The sequence below is a fragment of the Jaculus jaculus genome, chromosome 1 (genome assembly GCF_020740685.1).
Source record: "Jaculus jaculus isolate mJacJac1 chromosome 1, mJacJac1.mat.Y.cur, whole genome shotgun sequence".
In the NCBI taxonomy this organism is placed as follows: Eukaryota; Metazoa; Chordata; class Mammalia; order Rodentia; family Dipodidae; genus Jaculus; species Jaculus jaculus.
This window is the reverse complement of record NC_059102.1, coordinates 212,228,142-212,241,246: the sequence shown is the minus strand read 5'-3', so window position 1 is coordinate 212,241,246 and position 13,105 is coordinate 212,228,142.

The following is a 13,105-nucleotide window of genomic DNA, read 5'->3' as shown; positions in this document are numbered from 1 at the left end:
GAGTTAACATCCCCAGGAGACAGTGTATTGTTGGGGGTGGGCTTATGGGTGTTATAACCAGTTTCCCCTTGCCAGTGTTGGGCACACTCACCTGTTGCTATTATCCATCTTATGTTGGCCAGGGGTGATGTCTACCCTCTGCTCATGCCATCATTTTCCCCTGCCATTGTGGAGCTTCCCCTTGAGCCTGTAAGCCAAAATAAACCTCTTTTTCCCACAAGCCGCTCTTGGTTGAGTGATTTCTACCCTCAATGCAAACCCAACTGCACCAGTAAAGTGGTACCAAGAAGTGGGGTTGCTGCTAGATACCTGAATGTGGCTTTGGCCTTTTGGAACTCATTTTCAAGAGGAATGTGAAAGGATTTGAAGCCTTGGCCTAAGAGATACCTTGCAGTGCTGTAAGTACAGCTAGATGGACTATTCTGATCAGAGTTGAAAGACCTGAAATGCAGTAAGAACTATGGACTGTGAGGCCTAGTTTATGAGGGCAGGAAAGAGCATTGCTTGGACTGGGCTAGCAGTTTGTGTGAAAAGCTTGCCTATGTCCTGAAAAGTTGTACAGGCTGCTTTGTTTAGAAATGAACTGGTGTGAACAGAGGGATATGACACAGAAAGAAACATCTTTGGGTGAACTGCTGCTCATTCAGCTGCAATTGAGAGATTACAACCTTTGAGATTGAGCCAGCTAACCTGCAGTGGGGCAACAGGAAGAATGCAGACTCTTTTGAAGGGGACTGAGTTCTCAAGGAGTGTCCTGTTCTTCAAAGTCTGCTTTATTCCCCACTGGATCAACAAGTTGGCACCCTACCTGTTATTGTGGAATATAAGAAATGCAGGAAAAAGAGGGTCATTGAGTTTGCAAAAGGGTCTTATGCATGGACAGTGTGGAACAGATTTGCTGGTTGCCTGCATAGAGACCCATGGGGCCATGAGGATGAACCGTGGATTGTAGGGGAGACCCAGTGGAGGTGCCAGGACTATGTGATTGCTTCCAAGGAGCTGCTGGCCCCGATGAAGTTTCCCAGGACTGTGAGTAGCCTAGCTGGAGGGGCAGCATTGGAATTCCAGAGACTTGTTGCTGGTTAGAATTATTAGACTTGGAGATTTGTCACTGGCTAGAGTTGTTGGACTTGAAGCTACAGAGTTTGATGTTTGCCCTGGTTGTTTTAAATCTTGTATTGGCTGAATGTTTCTTTGCTATGCCTTATGCCATATTTTGGAATGTGAAAGTATATTTTGTGTCATTATGGGTTTTTTTTTTTTTTTTTTTTTGGTATATGGCTCAGTTAAAAGATCTTGGATTTTGGGAATGTATGAACATCATTGGAATTGATAAAAAACTATGGGGATTTTTAAAGTCAGACTGAAAGCATTGTATTTTACATCATGTGTGAATATCAGTTTATGGGGGCCGGGGTGGAATGTGGTGTTTTGATTCTGGTGTCCCCCATAAACTTAGGTATTCTGAATTCTAGGTTTCCAGCTGATGGATATTTGGGAATTAATGCTTCCTGGAAGGAGTGTATTGTTTGGGGTGGGCTTATGGATGTTATGGCCAGTTTCCCCTTGCCAGTGTTTGGCACACTCTCCTGTTGCTATTGTCTATCGTACATTAGTCTGAGGTGATGTCCACCCTCTGCTCATGCCATCATTTTCCCCTGCCATCGTGGAGCTTTCCCTCGAGCCTGTAAGCCAAAATAAACCTCTTTTTTCTAGAAGCTGCTCTTGGTTGGGTGATTTCCCCCAGCAATGTGAACTTGACAACAACAGTAAAAACCTGTATTAGTCAGGGTTCTCTAGAGGAACAGACCTGCTAGAACGAATTATTTTAAAAAGGGAATTTATTGGATTAGCTTATGGTAGTCCATTAGCAATTGCAGGCCCAAGAATCATGGAACCTGGTAGCTAGCTGCTCAGCCCACGTGGTAAGATGCCTCAGTAGTACTGATCCAGCACTGTAGATGGCTCTGGAAAGCCTGGAGGCTTCCTGAGGAGCAGCTGGGGTTTCGATTCATGCCAGTCTTCAGTTGATGTTGGTCCTCAGTCTGGGCTGATCTTCAATACACGCTGGAAGGCAGCAAGCAGCTTCAGAAGACAAGTGGAAGGAAGGAAGGGCTCTTTTAACCCAGAGCTTTCTTATGTAAAGTCCCCCTCTGAGAGGGGCTGCCTTCTTTGGGGGAAGGGCTCACTCCAAGGAAAGGACTTCCTCCTGCAGTTAATCCTTCCTGGAGGTAGCCTAGGAGACTCACAGGAAAGGGAGTTCTGTGGATTACTAAACAGATCAAGTTGACAACATCTTAACTATCACAACCCTCCTCCACCTCTTCATTCTTTTTTTTTTTTTTAATTATTTATTTATTTATTTGAGAGCGACAGACACAGAAAGAAAGACAGATAGAGGGAGAGAGAGAGAATGGGCGCGCCAGGGCTTCCAGCCTCTGCAAACGAACTCCAGACGCATGCGCCCCCTTGTGCATCTGGCTAACGTGGGACCTGGGGAACCGAGCCTCGAACCGGGGTCCTTAGGCTTCACAGGCAAGAGCTTAACCGCTAAGCCATCTCTCCAGCCCACACCTCTTCATTCTTAATCCAGATATGCATTATCTGTATATTGGATGAACGTGTTTAACAAGCTATAGAATAAGGCTAGATTTTCTATATAATCAACAAATATGTGGTCCAAGAGACGTTTGTCAAATGCAAAGTGTTTTTAATGTTCAGATATTGCTACAGGGTTATGGATAATAGCAGGTGTTCTATATTTACTGGGGGCTTTGATGACAACCTGAGACTTCCTGAATCTTTTTGTTTAACAATATTTTACAATTTATTTATTTGAGAGAGGGAGAGAGAGAAAGAGAGAGGGAGAGAGAGAGAGAGAGAGAAAGAGAAAGGGAGAAAGAATGGGCATGCCAGGTCCTCCAGCCACTCCAAACAAACTCCAGATACAGGTGCCACTTTCTGCATCTGTTTTACATTGGTCCAGGGGAATCAAACCTGAGTCCTTAGGCTTTGCAGGCAAATGCCTTAACTGCTAAGCCATCTCTCCAATCTAAACTTAAAAAACAAATATTATATATATATATATATATATTTATTTATTTATTTATGAGGTAGGGTCTTACTAGCCCAGGCTGACCTGAAATTCACTATGTAGTCTCAGGGTGGCCTTGAACTCATGGTGATCTTCCTACCTCTGCCTCCCAAGTACTGGGATTGAAGGTGTTTGTCACCATGCCCAGCTTCGATCTTTGTTTTTTGAGACAGGCTTTCATACCTTAGCTCTGGCAGACCTGAAACTCACTATGTATCCTATGCTGGCTGGAAATCTCATATTTCCCTCTGCCTCAGTGCTGGGTTTAGGGGTGGTCTATCACTCCTAATTCCCTAGGTTTTACTTGGCTCAGATATCTAAGACTTAAGTGTTTTCTCAAAGCTACTGATGTAGGATTTGGGGGTTCAGGCTAAGTCCCCCAGAATTCATTAACCCTAGGTTTGGGGTTCTGTCCTACCCTTGACAAAGAATTGATAAAGATGGACTCAAGAGATGACTTAGCTGTTAAGGTGCTTGTCACCAAAGCTTTTAAAAGACCCTGATTTGATTTCCCAGGACCCACATAAAGCCAGATGCACAAAGTGGCACATGTATCTGGAGTTCATTTGCAGTAGCTAGAGGCCCTGGCATGACCTGTATTTGCCTCTTTTACAAATATTTTTAAAAAATCATGTAAAGCACACTTAAAGTCTATTACTAATAATCTACAAGTATATTTATTAATTATTATATTTAAAAGTTAAGGTCAAGGATACTGATTTTCCCTTATTCTTGAATTTGATATTCTAACCAATTATTAACTTACAAAGTTCTCATGCAGAATTATTGCACTATGAGGAAAGGAGGAATATATGCTGTAACAGCATTCTTTTTTATTTTATTTTTTAGTTTTTTGAGGTATGGTCTCATTCTGATCCAGGCTGACCTGGAATTCACTCTGTAGTCTCAGGGTAGCCTCAAACTCACAGTGATCCTCCTACCTCTGCCTCCCGAGCTAAAGGTATGCACTGCCACGCCCATCCAAACTGACAGACATTAACCAGCTCCCTGAGCCATGACAACATAATAGCAGGATTACAGCCTGCACTTTGGGTTTTTAACTCATCTTTAGAGCAACATTAATTATTATTTAACTCTTAACTAAAGAGGCAGAACTCACAGCAAAAGGAAGACTCCGGAGAAACACTTGTCTGCTGGGAGAAGACTGCAACACAGGGAACAGCCACCAGACCTTTCAAATGGGAACACTAAAGGGACACCAGACTTGATTCCAACAGGTGTGGGATCCGATTTGGTGATGAAAAATGTGCTGTTTCCTTGCTTGCTTTCTCCAACAGAGTTTGGAACACATTTTCCTATCTGAAAGCAACTTCCCAATAGTGTTTGGAATTATGTTTTCTGTTCAAATCCTGGGGAGAGTTTTTATTTTTTTTTCTTTTCTGTTGTCTAGAGCCTGTCAGGAGCAGTGTTCAGCTAGCAGACAGAGGTGTAGTGTGCTGTATGAGTATTTTATATTAAAATATGAAGTGTGAGACCATCATAACATTCTTTATAGTGAGTTGAGTTCCATTTATAATTGTTGGTCAGCATTTGGGGATGCTGTGGTAGGAGGATAGCCATGAATTCAAGGCCAACCAGGACTACAGAGTGAATTCCAGATCACCCTGTACTAAAATAAGACAGTACTTTAAAAAAAAAAAAGTGTTGGAAGCCAGACAAGGTGGACACCTTTAATTCCTGCACCTAGGAGGCAGAAGTAGGAGGATCACCGTGAGTTTGTGCTACCCTGAGATTACAGAGTGAATTCCAGGTCAGCCTCGACCAGAGTGAGACCCTACCTCAAAAAACCAAAAATAAATAAATAAACAAAATTTAAAAAAATAAAAAATTGTTGGTCTAAGTGAGTTTCCACACTTAAATATTTTCAGAGTTGTATGGCATGTACACAATGTCTCTCGACATTGCCAAATGTTCCTGGGATGTAGGATAGAAAAACTGCCCTTAGTGGGGACCACAGATCAGATCTAGCCTACATACATAAAGACTATACACACACACACACACCTGTCTGTGCGTATAATTTTGCTCATTATAGACAACTATCATTGTGATTGTATGACAATGGAAGTGCTTGATCCAAAGTATTTTTATTTGACAATTACAATAGACATGGAAAAAATGCATAAACAGATCTTACACATTCACCATTGCTAACCTCTGTCTTGGTTCCCTGTATAATGAACACTGTCTTTTTCTGCAGGATTTTGAGAGAGAATTGAGAGACAATGCTCTGAATCTTGGTCTCACTTTGTAGCCCAGGCTGGCTCAGACCTAGCAGTGATCCTTCTGCCTTGGCTTCCTAATGCTGGGACTGCAGCTATGAATCACATCTGACGTCTACACGTATCCTTGTGATGTGGGATCAGGATGTGGAATGACTTTCTGTGCTTACATTTTCACTAAAAAAACAATGTATTAAATTTCAGAAGCAGCTGGGTATGGCAGTGCATGACTTTAATCCTAGCATTCAGGGTGCAGAGGTAGGAGTGTCTCCATGAGTTTGAAGATACATAGTGAATTCCAGATCAGCCTGGGCTAGAGTGAGACCTTACCTCGAAAAACCAAAAACAAACAAACAAACAAATAATCAAACAAACAACAAAACAATAACACAAAAACGATGACAACAAAACAGAAAAAGGGGCAAATTTTATAATCTACAAATCTAGATCATCCTCTTTTCTTTTTACTTACCATTTATTTTCTTTAGAAAATTAAGTCATCTCCTAGTATCAGTTTCCACATTCAAGTAATAGGATTGATACATACTTAGAGGTTATTAAAATAATAAGGGAAGCTAGGTGTAATACACACACTTTTAATTCCAGCACTTGGTAGGCAGAGGTAGGAGTACTGCCATGAGTTCGAGGCCAGCCTGAGATTATCTATTGAATTCCAGGTCATCCTAAGCTTGAGTGAGACTGTACCTCAAAAACCAAAACAACCCAACAAAGAAAATAAAATAGTAAAGGAAGGGCTGGAGGGATAGCCTGGCAGTTAAGAGCACTTCCTGCACAAGCAGGACCAGAGTGGGCCTGGGACTGCTGAATTGTATTCCTCAGAACTCATAGAAGTAGCTGGGCATGGCCACGTGTGCCGATAAGCCCAAGTTCTGCTGGGAGCAGACACCTGCGAATTGCAGAAGCTCCCCAAAGTGTGCAAATCTCCAGAATTAGTGAAGAGACTCAGTTTTAAGGAAAGGAATGGATGAGCAATGAAGGAGGACACTAATGTTTTCCTTTGGCCTCCATACTTGCATAGGGTGCCACATCGGCACAAACACTACATATACATGCAAAAAGAAAGGAAAAGAAAAGAAAAGAAAGAGCTGGGTAAAGTAGGGCATACTTGTTACCTTAATAGTGGGTAATTAGAGGCAGAAAGATCAGGAGTTCAAGGTAATCCTTAGCTACATAGAGAGTTCAAGACTAGCTTAGGCTATGGGAAACTGTGTCTCAAAAACTAAAATAATAATTATAATGAAGGGTTGGAGAAATGGCTTAGCAATTAGGGTAGTTCTTTGTAAAGCTTCACGGCTGGTGTTCAATTCCCAATGTCCATATAAAGCCAGATGCACACAGTAGAACAATGAACATAATGAGATTGATAAGGGAAATAAAGTATAACAAACATTTCATGTAAAAGTTCCTCTACAAATACTTATTCCTCTTCCCATTATTATATAACTCCTTCTCAACAATGATATTCAGCTTTTTTTTTCTTTAAATTTAATTTATTAGTTTTCTTTTAGGTAAATACAGGCAGTTTGGTACCATTATTTAGGCTCACCTGTGATCTACCCCCTCCCATTAGACCCTCCTTGTTAATGAAAATGAGTCGTGCATTGTGGAGTTAGCCCCCAGTAATTGGTATGATAAATGTCTCAGCAAATCATGACCCAACATGTGACTCTGACATTCTTTCCACCCCCACTTCCACAAAATTTCCCTGAGCCATGTTGGGTTCATTTTTGGTCTGCTTCAGTGCTGAGGTGTTGGGGGCCTCTGAGGCTCTGGCACTCTGATTTGGTAGGAGTTGATTTTTCTCTGCGTTGGTCTCCTTCACCTTTGTGCTGGTATCCGGTTCACAGGAAAACATCACCCTTGCTTATTTCGCCAGTTGTCCTTAGTTTCAGTTGGTCCCCTTTTGAGGTATGTTGGGGCAGCTCTCTTCTTAGGATCTGCATCTATCTGGAAAAGAGAAGCAGATTCTCCAATGGAGAGTAAGTTAGCACCCGGAAAATTGAGATAACACTTACTTTTTTGATAGACAGTATGGTAGGTTTAGGCCCTCTTATACCCCGTGATTGATGGTAGCTTGATATTGTAGAGTGGGCTTGTGTTTGGGTATGGTTCTGACTTGTTTCCCAGCTCCAGCTTTGGGTCTAGTACCACTGAGTGGGTCAGTTAGCCAAATCAAGAGCAATTGATTCCTCCCTATGGCTGTGTACCACTATTGCACTTGTGTGGGCATCACATCCAGTTATATGTTGCTAATTAGGTTAAACAATGTGTTGCTTGGACAGATCTTGGTCACTTCCCCCAGTTGCCTATGTAGCGCCTTCTGGCACTAGACACGCTGACTGTCTGGGGACTGACTCTCTCCTGGCTTCCAGCCATGTCATTCCATTTTACACGTCAGCTGGGTATGGAGTCTTCAGCAATAGGGTCTTACCACTGGCCTTTGGTGGGTCATCAAGTACTCTGACAGAAGTCTGTCATTGTTTTGGGAAACCTTGTAGGTTTCTCTGATCAAAAGCTCATTGTGGATGGTAGGCCCAAGCTGAAAGTGGGGGTTACAGGTCAGTGTCCACTAAGAAATTGAAGAAAAAAAATAACTAATATACAAGAGAGGAGACAGATAGAGGGGAGAGGGGAGAGGGACGGAGGGAAGATGTAGGAGATTTAGGTCAGTTTTGATCCTACCCTTTCCAGTGTCATGTGGTTCAGGTGTTTCCTGTAAGGGTCTAGTGAAGGTTCAGCCATTTGGTCTGTCTTTTAGGAAGTAGAATTTTATGGTACCATTGCCGTTTGGGTCCGGATTACTGTTTTCCACCATTTGATTCCCTCCCTGCCCTCCCATCCATCTTATTGTCTAGTCCATGAGGTTGTTGCTGTGTATGTAAAGCATCTTGGGCAGATTCAGGTTAGGTGTTGCAGATGAGTGAGACTATGTGTCGATTTTTTTTCTGTGATTGGGTAAGTTTGCTGAGAATGATCTGTTACAGGCTCAACCATTTTTCCTCAAATTTCTTTATGTCATTTTTTCTTACTGCTGTATAGAAGTCCATTGTGTAGATATACCACATCTTTCTTATCCATTCTTCTAATGATGGACATCTGGGTTGATTCCAGCTTTTAGCTATTACAAATTGAGCTGCTACAATAATGGTTGAGCAAATCTCTCTGGCTTTTTGTTTGAAGGTTTTAGGGTAGAAGCCCAGTAATGGTATAACTGGGTCTGTTGGCATTTCTATAGCCAGCTTTTTCAGGAGTCTCCATATTGGTTTCCAAAGTGGTTGTACCATCCTGCATTCCGACCAACAGTGAATGAGTGTCCCTGCTTCTCCACATCCTCACCAGCATTTATTTTCATTTGACCTTTTGATGTTGGCTATCCTTATTGGGGTAAGGTGGAATCTCATAGTTGTTTTAATTTGCATTTCTCTGATGATTAGGGATGACGAACATTTTCTTAGGTGTGTGTTTGCCATTTGTATCTCTTCCTCTGTGAATTGCCTGTGTAACTCTGTGCCCCATTTTGTGAGTGGGGTATTTGTCTTCTTACTGTTTAGACTTTTGAGTTCTTTGTAAATTCTATAGATAAGGCCTCTATCAGTTGGATAACCTGCAAATATTTTCTCCCTTTCTGTGGGTATTCTATTGGCTTTGCTTATTATATGCTTGTCTGTAAAGAAACTCTTCAGCTTCATATGATCCCAATGGTTGAGTGACTGTTTAAGAACTTGAGCCACTGGGGTTTTATACAGGATATCTTTTTCCATTCCTATATCATGGAAAGTACTTCCTAAATTTTCTTCCATTAGTTTTAGAGTTTCTGGTCTTATGTTGAGGTCTTTGATCCATTTGGATTTGAGTGTTGTGCATGGTGAAATGTGTGGATCAAGTTTTAGTTTTCTGCATGTGGTTATCCAGTTTGTCCAGCACCATTTGTTGAAGATGCGATCTTTTTTCCAGTCTATATTGTTTGGGCCTTTGTCGAATATCAAGTAGCTATAGTTGCTTGGCACAAAATCCGGGTCCTCCAGTCTATTCCATTGGTCTATACTCATGTTTTTATGCCAGTACCATGCTGTTTTTATTACTATGGCTTTGTAATATAGCTTTATATCGGGTATGGTGATGCCACCATAGGTATTTCTTTTGCTGAGGATATGTTTGGATATGTGAGGCCTTCTGCCTTTCCATATGAAAGTTGAGATCATTTTTTCTATCTCCGTGAAGAACACTGTAGGGATTTTAATTGGAATTGCGTTAAATCTATATATTGTCTTTGGTAGGATTGTCATCTTCACAATTTTAATTCTGCCTATCCAGGAGCATGGGAGGTCTTTCCATCTTTTCAAATCCTCCTCCATTTCTTTTTTGAGAGTATTTATATTTTCGTTGTATAGATCTTTTACTTCTTTGGTTAACGTTATTCTAAGGTACTTTATTTTTTTTGTTGGTATTGAAAATGGGACTATGTCCTTTATTTCTTTTTCTGTGTCTTTGTCATTTGCATACAGAAATGCTACCGATTTTTGTGCATTGATTTTGTATCCTGCTACTTTGCTATAGGAGTTAATCACCTTCAGGAGTTTTGGGATGGAGTCTCTCAGGTCTCTTACATATACAATCATGTCATCAGCTAACAGAGCTAACTTAACTTCTTCCTTTCCAAATTGTATCCCTTTTATTTCCTTCTCCTGCCTTATTGCTTGGGCTAGGACTTCCAGAACTATATTGAAAAGCAGAGGTGAGAGAGGACATCCCTGTCTTGTTCCTGATCTCAATTGGAATTCCTCTGGTCTCTCTCCATAAAGTATTATTTGGGCCTTTGGAGCTTTGTATATTGCCTTTATTATGGTAAGATGTGAACCAGCCATGCCGATTCTCTCCAATGTTTTGATCATGAAGTGATGTTGTATCTTGTCAAAGGCCTTTTCTGTATCTATCGAAATGATCATATGATTTTTATGTTTAAGCTTGTTTTTGTGGTGTATTTCATTGACAGATTTTCCTATGTTGAACCACCCTTGTGTTCCTGGGATAAATCCCACTTGGTCAAGGTGGATAATGTTTTTGATGTGTTCTTGGATTTGGTTTGCGAGTATTTTGTTGAGGATCTTTGCATCTATGTTCATTAGGGAAATAGGCCGATAGTTTTCCTTTCTTGTGGCATCTCTGCCTGATTTTGGGATTAGGGTGATACTAGCTTCATAGAAGGAGTTGGGTAGCTTTCCCTGTTCTTCAACTGTGTGGCACAGTTTTAGGAAGATTGGTTTGAGTTCTTCCATGAAGGTTTGATAAAATTCGGCTGGGAATCCATCTGGTCCTGGACTCTTCTTTTTTGGGAGGTTTTTTATTACTTTTTCAATCTCCATGAGTGTGATGGGTTCATTGAGGTGGTTGATCTTCTCTGAGTTTAGCTTTGGTAGATGATATGCATCCAGGAATTTATCCATCTCCTCCACATTTTCCAGTTTTGTGGAATAGAGGTTTTTGAAATAAGTCCTGATGATTTTGCCGATTTCACTGATGTCTGTTGTGATCTCTCCTTTTCCATTTTGAATTTTGTTAATTTGGAGTCTCTCCTTTTTTTGCTTGATCAAATTGGCCAGAGGTTTGTCAATCTTGTTTATTTTTTCAAAGAACCAGCTCTTTGTTTTGTCAATTGCCTTAATTGTTTCCTTGGTTTCCAATTCATTAATTTCTGCTCTGATTTTAATTATTTCTTTCCTTCTGGAGCTCTTTGGGTTGGATTTTTCTTGTTTTTCCAATGCCTTTAGGTGGATGGATGGTTAGGCTATTGATTTGGGATCTTTCTGTCTTTTTTATGAAGTCATTGAGTGCTATGAATTTTCCCCTGAGGACTGCCTTCATTGTGTCCCATAAGTTTTGGTATGATGTGTTCTCATTGTCATTCAATTCCAGGAATTTTGCAATATCATTTTTTATTTCATCCACTATCCATTTATTGTTTAAGAGTGTGATATTCAGTTTCCAGTTGCCGTTGTGGTTCTTGTTGGTTTTTTTGTTGTTGATTTCTAGGAATATAGCATTATGATCTGATATTATGCAGGGAATTATGTCGATTTTCCTAAATATGTGGAGGCTATCTTTGTGACCCAGTATATGGTCTATTTTAGAGAATGTTCCATGCGATGCTGAGAAGAATGTGTAGTCTGTGGATTTGGGATGGAAAGTTCTGTAGGTGTCTGTTAGGTCTAAGTGCTCTATGGTTTTGTTGAGCTCTCTTACTTCGCTGTTGACCTTCTGTTTGGATGATCTGTCTATTACTGATAATGGTGTGTTAAAGTCCCCAGCTATGATGGTGTTGGTGGTTATTTCTGTTTTATTGTCAAATAGGTTTTGTTTTATGAACTGTGGTGCCCCTGTGTTTGGTGCATACAGATTTATGATTGTAATATCCTCTTGATGGATTGTTCCCTTTATAAGTATGAAGTAGCCTTCTTTGTCTTTTTTGATTGTTCTTGGTTTGATGTCAACTTTATCTGATATTAATATAGCTACACCTGCTTGTTTCTTATTCCCATTTGCCTGGAATATTGTTTTCCACCCTTTCACCCTGAGGAGGTTTCTGTCTTTAGTGGTAAGGTGGGTTACTTGAAGGCAGCAGATTGAGGGGTCTAATTTTTTGATCCACCCTGTTAGCCTGTGTCTCTTGATGGGTGAATTAAGGCCATTAATGTTTAGGGTGATGACTGTGAGATTTGATTTGATCCCTGTCATGTGGTGGTAGAGGTGTGTTGGCATTTCCATGGAATTTAATTTTTTTTTTTTTTTTTTATCTACTCTGGGTTTGGTTGCTGTGATCTGCTTCTTGTAGGCATTTGTGTTTGGTTATTTGTTTCTTCTCTGTGGAGAATTTCCTGGAGTACTTTCTGTAGGTTTGGTTTTGTGGTCATATAATTGTAAAGCTGAGTTTTGTCATGGAAAGTTTTCCTTTCACCATCTATTATAAGGGTGACTTTTGGGTCGCTGGGGTGTGAGCTTCCCTCTTTTACCCCAATCTGTGCCCTCCGTCTTGCAAAAGTTTTTAATTTCCCTTGAATACTATCCTTTTTTTTCCTTGTTGTCTGTAGTGCAGCTAGGAGGTCACCATCTTGACCTGAAGATATTCAGCTTTTTAAGTGGCTAAAGCATTTTCCAGTGGGTCTACAAGTCAAGAACAGACAAGCTATCATTATGTTACTTATACCTCAAAAAAACTGAACCTTCAGGCTTTCTTTTTTCTTTTGAGAATTTTGTTTTTCCAGTCAGAAATTAACATAGAAAATATCTGAAAAACCAAATCTAAAATGTTCACATTTTCTGTAACACCTTCAGGCTAATACAGAAAAAAAAAAAAAGAAAATCCAGAGAAATAAACATATTCTTCTCTGTGTGGAATAGCGATCAGGAAGTCTTGTGCCCTTTCAGTAACAGGATGACTCCCCTCTCCATGGCCTTAGCCTACACACTCAAACCATCCTGCTTCCATCTCTGATGGGACTTCATCCTGCAAGTGCTCTCTGACATATCTCTGGAGGGCTAAGGATGTTAGTTTGTTTTAGATTGTCTGCATAGTATGCATAGTTTAACACCCCCCCCCCCCCAGCACCACACAAACCTTTTGCATACCTGGAATCCTAGCACTTGGGAAGTAGAGGCAGGAATTATTTATGGCTACATACTGAATTCAAGGCCAGTCTTATTCTTAATTTTTGGTTCTCATGGGATTTTGGATTCCACACAAAGATTAAGG